Source organism: Notamacropus eugenii, chromosome 6, assembly GCF_028372415.1.
Source record: "Notamacropus eugenii isolate mMacEug1 chromosome 6, mMacEug1.pri_v2, whole genome shotgun sequence".
NCBI classification, from domain to species: domain Eukaryota; kingdom Metazoa; phylum Chordata; class Mammalia; order Diprotodontia; family Macropodidae; genus Notamacropus; species Notamacropus eugenii.
In genome coordinates, this window is record NC_092877.1 from 333,456,941 (window position 1) to 333,464,957 (window position 8,017).

An 8,017-nucleotide genomic window follows, 5' to 3' on the forward strand; every position below is an offset into this window, starting at 1 on the left:
TGCATTTTATTCCTTCCTTTAGTCTAATGTGATGACAGTAAGCTTCATGTTTTCTCTCACCTCCCCTCTTTTTCCCTCCACTGAAAAGTCTTTTGCTTGCCTCTTTTATGAGAGATAATTTGCCCCTTTCCATTTCTCCCTTTCTTCTCCCAATATAGTTCTCTCTCACTGCTTAATTTCATTTTTTAAGAAATGATCCCATCCTATTCAATTCACTCTGTGCTCTCTGTCTCTCTTTGTGTGTGTGTGTGTGTGTACGTGTGTGTGTGTGTGTGCATAATCCTACCAACTACCCAGATACTAAAGACTTTCAAGAGTTACAAATATTATCTTTCCATGGAGGAATGTAAACACTTCAAATATAGTAAGTCCCTTATGACTTCTCTTTGTTGTTTACCTTTTCAAGCTTCTCTTTATTCTTGTGTTTGAAGGTCAAATTTTCTTTTCAGCTCTGGTCTTTTCATCAAGAATGCTTGAAAGTCCTCTATTTCATTGAAAGAGCAATTTTTCCCCTGAAGTATTATACTCAGTTTTGCTGGGTAGGTGATTCTTGGTTTTAGTCCTAGTTCCTTTGACTTCTGGAATATCCTATTCCATGCCCTTCGATCCCTTAATATAGAAGCTGCTAGATCTTGTGTTATCCTGATTGTATTTCCACAGTACTTGAATTGTTTCTTTCTAGCTGCTTGCAATATTTTCTCCTTGACCAGGGAACTCTGGAATTTGGCCACAATGTTCCTAGGAGTTTCTATTTTTGGATGTCTTTCAGGAGGTGATCAGTAGATTCTTTCAATATTTATTTTGCCCTCTGGTTCTAGAATCTCAGGGCAGTTTTCCTTGATAATTTCATGAAAGATGATGTCTAGGCTCTTTTTTTGGTCATGGCTTTCAGGTAGGCCCATAATTTTTAGATTGTCTCTCCTGGATCTCTTTTCCAGGTCAGTTGTTTTTCCAATGAGATATTTCACATTATCTTCCATTTTTTCATTCTTTTGGTTTTGTTTTGTGATTTCTTGGTTTCTCATAAAGTCATTAGCCTCCATCTGTTCCATTCTAATTTTGAAAGAACTATTTTCTTCTTTGAGCTTTTGAATATTCTTTTCCATTTGGCTAATTCTTCTTTTGAAAGCATTCTTCTCCTCATTGGCTTCTTGAACCTCTTTTGCCAATTGAGTTAGCCTATTTTTCAAGGTGTTATTTTCTTCAGCATTTTTTTGGGTCTCCTTTAGCAGGGTGCTGACCTGCTGTTCATGCTTTACTTGCATGTCTCTCGTTTCTCTTCCCAGCTTTTCCTCCACCTCTCTAACTTGATTTTCAAAATCCTTTTTGATCTCTTCCATGGCCTGAGCCCATTGAGTGGGCTGGGATACAGAAGCCTTGACTTCCATGTCTTTGTCTGATGGTAAGCATTGTTCTTCCTCATCAGGAGGGAAGGGAGGAGATGCCTGTTCACCAAGAAAGTAACCTTCTATAATCTTATTTCTTTTCCCTTTTCTGGGCATTTTCCCAGCCAGTGACTTGACTTCTGAGTGTCTTCTCCACCCCCACCTCGCCTCCAGATCTGCCCAGCCAGCGCTTGGGTCTGAGACTCAAATACTGCTTCCCAGACTCAGGGCTTTGGGTGGGGGCAGGGCTGCTGTTCAGTGTGAGATTAAGTTCAGGTGCTCAAGTCAGGGCAGGGACACCTCAGGGGCTCTTTTCCCTCAGGGAGTTTATGCAGAGACCTTCAACAATGGATCCTGGCTCCTGCCTGCTTAGGGAGCCCTGGTCTGCTCCCACCTCTGCTGCTGCCTCCCGAGGGGGCCTGAGTTATGGGGGCACCCCACTCCCCTCTCAACCCACCAAAGAGACCCTCTCACGACCCTTGTCACCTGTGGGTGGAGGGACCTGCGCGGCTGCTGGAGATTCCATCCCTAAAGCCTGCTTGGATCTGCTCCTTTCAGTGCTGCGCTGCTGAGGCAGGGTTGGGCTCTGCTCCAGGTCCGGGCACGAGGGACCTTTTGCAAGAGGTTTTCAGGCTCTCTGGAGCAGAAATCTCATCTGCTCCGTTCTGTGGCTTCTGCTGCTCCAGAATTTGCCTGTGGTTCTTTTCGTTACGGGTATTTTATGGGCAGTGGGTTCGGAGGTAGCATATGTGTGTCTTTCTACTCCGCCATCTTGGCTCCACCCCCCGGGGGTTATAGAAGTTAGGGCAAATGGAAGGAGGGGGTAAGTAGAAGTAAACACTTTTGAGGAGGAACAAGGTCTAAAGGGAAAATAAAATAAATATAGGATCGAGGGAAATATCTGTAGTCTTTTACAGCATGATTTTTATGGAAGTCTTTTGTATAACTACACATGTGTATTCTATATTGAATTGCTTGCTTCTCAGTGGGGAAGTATGGGGAGGGAGGAAGGGAGAGAAGCTGGAACTCAAAGTTTTAAAAATTAATGTTAAAAATTGTTTTTACATGCAACTGGGAAAAAGAAACACAGGTAATGGGGCATAGAAATCTATCTTACCCTACAAGAAAATAGAGGGGATTGGAAGAAAGGAAGGGAGGGAGGGGTGTGGTAGCAAGGACAGCAAATTGGAGCAAGGAGTAATCAGATTGCACAGTGTCCTTGGATGGTGGGAGAAGAGAGATGGAGAGAAAATTGGAAACTCAAAATCTTGTGGAAATGAATGCTGAAAACTAAAAAAAAATAAATAATTTTAAAAAATAGAATTTCAACAAAATTGAGGATTTCCATGAATTCCTGTTAAAAAGACTAGAGCTGAATAGAAAATTTACTATTGAGTGTTATGTACTAGGAGTAAGAGAAAGGGACAGATAGAACGTAGCAAATCATCTTATATAAAAGAGGCAAGAAAGAGCTTTTCTAATGGAGGGAAAGATGGAGGAGATGAAAGAGAATAAATGAGCCTTACTCTCATGGGATTTGCCTTAGAGGGAGAGAATAATATACACTCAATTGGATATGGAAATCTCTTTTACCCTGTAGGAAGGCACTTGGGTGAAGGGAATAGGAGAGCAAAGGTAATAGAAGGGACAGCAAGTTGGGGAAAGGGATAATCAGAAGCAAAGACTATTGTCAGAAGACAGGTCAAGGAAGAGAATGGAAATAAATGGAGGCCAGGATAGCACAAAGGGAACTGTGGTTAGTCTTTTACAACATAACTATTTTGGAAGTGTTTTGCATGGTTACACATGTATGACCTCTATTGAATTCCTTGCTTTTGCAATGAGAGTAGGTAGTGATGGAGGAAGGGAGAGAATATGGAACTCAATACTTTAATAATGAGTGTTAAAAATTGTTTTCTCATGCAACTGGGAAATAAGATGTACAGGCAATGGGGTATAGAAATCTATATTGCCCTACAGGAAACCAGAGAAGATGGGGATAGAGAAAGGGGGGGAATTGAAGGGAGAACAGATTAGAGGAAGAGGTAGATGTGGTGCATGCTGTCCTAGGGTGGGAGTGAGGAGAGATGGGGAGAAAATTTTGAATTGAAATTCTTTTGAAAGTGAATATTGAAAACTGAAAAATAAATTAATATTTTAAAAAGTTTAGACCCCATCATAACAAGAAAAAAATGATGCTTTTACTATTCCTTGCATCATTCCTCACTCAAGAGTGAAGCCAGTATGTTATTCAAATAGTGTAGTTCTGTCAAAGAAAAGATTACTTGTTCAATAACCTCTGAAGGGTTTACAGTCTAACACAAGCCATACTTCTATAAGTCTTGAAGAAACTAGAGTTAGAAAGACTCTTTGGAATCACAGAATATTGTGTTACCATCTAGACAAAGCCCATTATCCTTCCAATAGGAACTAATGAATTCTTTGAATTCTTAATATTTCATTATTTCATCTTTGCTCTTGTGAGTCTTTAGCATCTTACATATTTTTTGTGGGGTGTAATAAATGCTCTTTCCTGTTCAGTTCTCAGATTGTAGCAGAAATACACACATGGGAATCCTATTGCTCACATTTGGTGAAACCTACACACTAGTGATAGGAAGCATTATTCTGGAAAATTTCCTGGATTAACACCAGGTTGAGGCAAAAAGGCAGAAGAATCCTTTTAAAAATGTGTGTCCAAAATAGGGAAAAGACTAAATCTGGGGGAACCTATGGCCTTTCAGATCCCTTGACCATGGGGCATAATCAAAAACTTTTTTTTTTTTCTCTTTTCAGGATTCTGAAAATTCCATTGTACCAATTTTCACATATAAAAATGTTTTCTAGTCTTGATTTGGATTAATGTTACTTATCACAGATTCTGTATTTAACAGTCCACCTGTCTCTTCAGCTCCCACATTTCATGATGCTATTGAATAATTAATTGGATTGTGAAGCTGTCTGAAAGCCCCGAGTTTTAATATTTCTTCGAGACAAAGTCAAACAACTTAAATAATAAGATTCTGAGACTATTGTGTTCCTAGTGAGAACATCATTAAGGATAGAATTTCTAAAAATCAATTTATTTAACAGTGGTCAATTATATGGTTTTTCAATTGACTATAAGTCATGGAAATAACCAATGGTATTCCTAAGAGGTATTGTATATAGTATTTTAACAAATTCAATAAAATGTCTCCAAATCTGTTAGAGTCTTTACAATGGTCACCTTGAGAATCTGGATACCTTGTTCTGCTGCCATTCCTGCTCAAGCATGGTTATTTCCATTTTGCAAGAAAAGAAACATGGAAAGCATTTTAGGCCCAAAGTCAAGTAAAGACTGAGTTTTTATACCTCCTCATGTAGTTACTAATTATTTGACCAGAGGCAATTTTCTTAATTTCTTGGAAATTTTTTTTCCTCATCTCAAAAAATGGGATAGTAGCTTCTATCTAATGTAAGTGTGTGTAAACAACAAGTTTGTGTCAATTTCACTGGCTAACATTTACAAAGCACTAAATAACTCTCTTCTCTCTGTCTCCATTTCTGTGTCTCTCTCTGTATTTCTGTCTCTGTCTATCTCTTTCTCTGCCTCTTTGTCCCTAATTTGTCTGTCTCTCCTATCTCTCTATATCTGTCTCTTTCTCTCCCTTTCATTTGCTATCTCTCTCTTACCCATTTTCTCATTCTCCCTTTCCCCACATGATTTCTATTCACAATTCTCTTTTTTCAAAAAATGATTTCACACTACCAATGAAAAAATATCCTACGAAAAATAATCTCTCAATATAAACTCAGTACATTGCATAGACTCCCTGTGGACAATACATGAGAGGACCTGGATAAGTGACTTGGTCTACATTTCCTTCAAATAACCTGTAACTATGGTCAGTGAATAAGCTTTTAAGGAATAATAATTATCTTTTTGAATATTCTGACTCTTCTTGGTAAGATGCAGAATCATTGTCTCTGCTCAAACTCCCACATGGATCAGGAGCACCACAGGTATCTATTTCCTTGCAAATAATTTGCAAAATACAGGGTGCAAGAAACTGAATATAATAGGGGAAGATTGTTTCTCCTTATTGTCTGCCTCACTGAAGGCAAGGGATTCATATGAGAAAAAAGGGAGATTTCTGAGAATGAATTTAAAACATCTGTACCTCAGATTAAAATATAGGGATGACATCTCTAGCTGGGGGAGAAATACACATAGCAAAGACTGATCCGTATGCATTTTTGGTGCATCTTTCAAAACAAATAAAATGTTCTAAATTAGCTTCAAGAACAATAGCTGGGATCACCTAGATGAGACAGTGGATAGAGTGCTGGGCTTGAGGTAAGGAAGACTCAGTGAGTTCAAATCTGGCCTCAGACACTTATTATCTGTGTGACCCTGTGCAAGTCACTTCACTTTGTTTGCCTCAGTTTCTTCATCTCCAAAATGAACTAGGAAAGGACATGGTGAAGTATTTCCCAAATAGGGTCATGAAGAGTCAGATATGACTGAAAGAACTGAAGAACAAAAATAAAAGGTAAAGATTGTGTAATATTTTAACATTGGGTAAGTGCTTTATGTCTTATTCAAAAAACATTTTATTTTACACACACACGCACACACACACACACACGCACACACACACACACACACACACACACACACACACACACACACACACACACACACATACCCTTTCTCAGAGCTGAGAATGGTTAAATGAATTTCCCAGGATCACACAGTTAGTATCTGTAGATTGACTTGAAGTTAGACCTGCTCAACTTTAACTCCCATTCTACGTAATCAAATGCTTAAAATTGATGATGAAGGAATAAGAATGACAACGATAGCCGATCATCATCAGGAGGTATGATCAAAGAATAAAAATAGCCTTTAAAATGCACAGACATTTACCCAAGAAAGGGACAAAAAGCAAAACTCATAGTCTTAAACATATATAGACAAAGTTTATGAGAAATCAAGAGGAGTTAGAGTTTCTAATGAGAGGAGTTAAACTATATATTAGTGACATGCTGTGATAAAACCCATGTCTAAAATTTGATTATGGATGGATATGTTTATTGCCATTCCAAGTTTTCTAATTTCATATGTTTTTTCCCCATCACCTCACCTTTTCCTTTATTTCTTCCATCCATTGGTGAAGACTTTATGGATAATCCATTCCATTTTTTCCCTGAAGGTCTAGTTGTGATTATTTTGTAGTTTTCCCCTCCCCCTGGAGTATTATTTTGGTGTTCTTTTAATCCATAGTGCTTCTTCAATATAGTTGAAGTTCGCTACAATTTGTCCATGCTTATAACTTGGATTAGAACTTCATGCTAGGGTCAGGCTCTGTTCCATCCTTGATGGGATGACTAGGCATCAGCTACAGTACAGAAGCAATTGCCCTGTAATCCCTGGGTTAGGTGTTGGTAGAAGGAATGGGAGAGACTTTCTGGGGCCAGATGTTGCCTTTTCCCACAGCCTTACTTTTGAAGTAGGAAGTGGACAAAGAGCTGATAACAACAACAACAAAACCACCATTAGTTATAATAATAATATTAGTAATAATAACTCGAATTTACATAGAACTTACTATTTGTCTGGTTTATCATTACATAGCACTTACGTGCTACATGGCTAACAAATATTATTTCATTTGATCTTCACAACAACCTAGTCAGGAAGGGGTTATTATTTTCCTTGTTTTACTGTTGAGAAACGTAGGTAAATGGAGGTGAAGTGACTTGTCAAAAGTCACACAGCTGGGTAAGTTTCTGAGGCAGAATTTGAATTCAACTCTACTTGACTCCAGACCCAGTACTCTATTTACTGCACTATCTGACTGCCCACAATTTTGGTACCAACCCAATCTATAATCCAGCTACAATGACTTACTACATTTCATCTCCTAACTGCTTTGCATTGGCTAGCCCCCATATCTAGAAAGCTCTACTTCTTCCCCTCATCATCTTAGATTACCTGACTTTAATAATGACCCTAAGAAAGCATACATATCAGAAAGCCATATCCCTTCCCCTAGCTGCTTATGGCTTATCCTCTCATAGCACCTTTTATCTGCTCCAGAAATTCTTAAATTTTTGTGACATAAGCCCCTTTGGAATTCTGGTTACTCCAGAGAATCCTTTCTCAGAAAAATATTTTAAATGCATAAAATGAAATTCATAATATTACAAAAGAAATAAATTATATTAAAATCAACTATCAAAATATTTTTAAAAATAAGTCACAAATGCCTTGAAATCTATCCATTGATTCTTTGGAGGTCTTTTAATTGTAGGCAACTCCTTGGGCATTGATGGATCCCAAGTTAAGAATAATAATTCACTGTCTCTATATTTACCTATTTGTTTAGATTTTATGCTCTCTATTAGAATGAAAGCTATATTTTCCCCTTCTTTTTGTATCTTCAGGCTTGAAGTACAGTGCCTGGCATATGGTAAGTACATGACTGCTTGTTGACTTGTTTTGACTTTTGGTAATTTACTTACATTCTAGATATAAAGACAGCTTAATTGAATGTATTTTAAATGATTAAAAAACTTTTTAATCAGCATTTATTTATCATGATTTTGTCTGTAGCATGACAATTTCTGTTGTTTATTAATAGGAT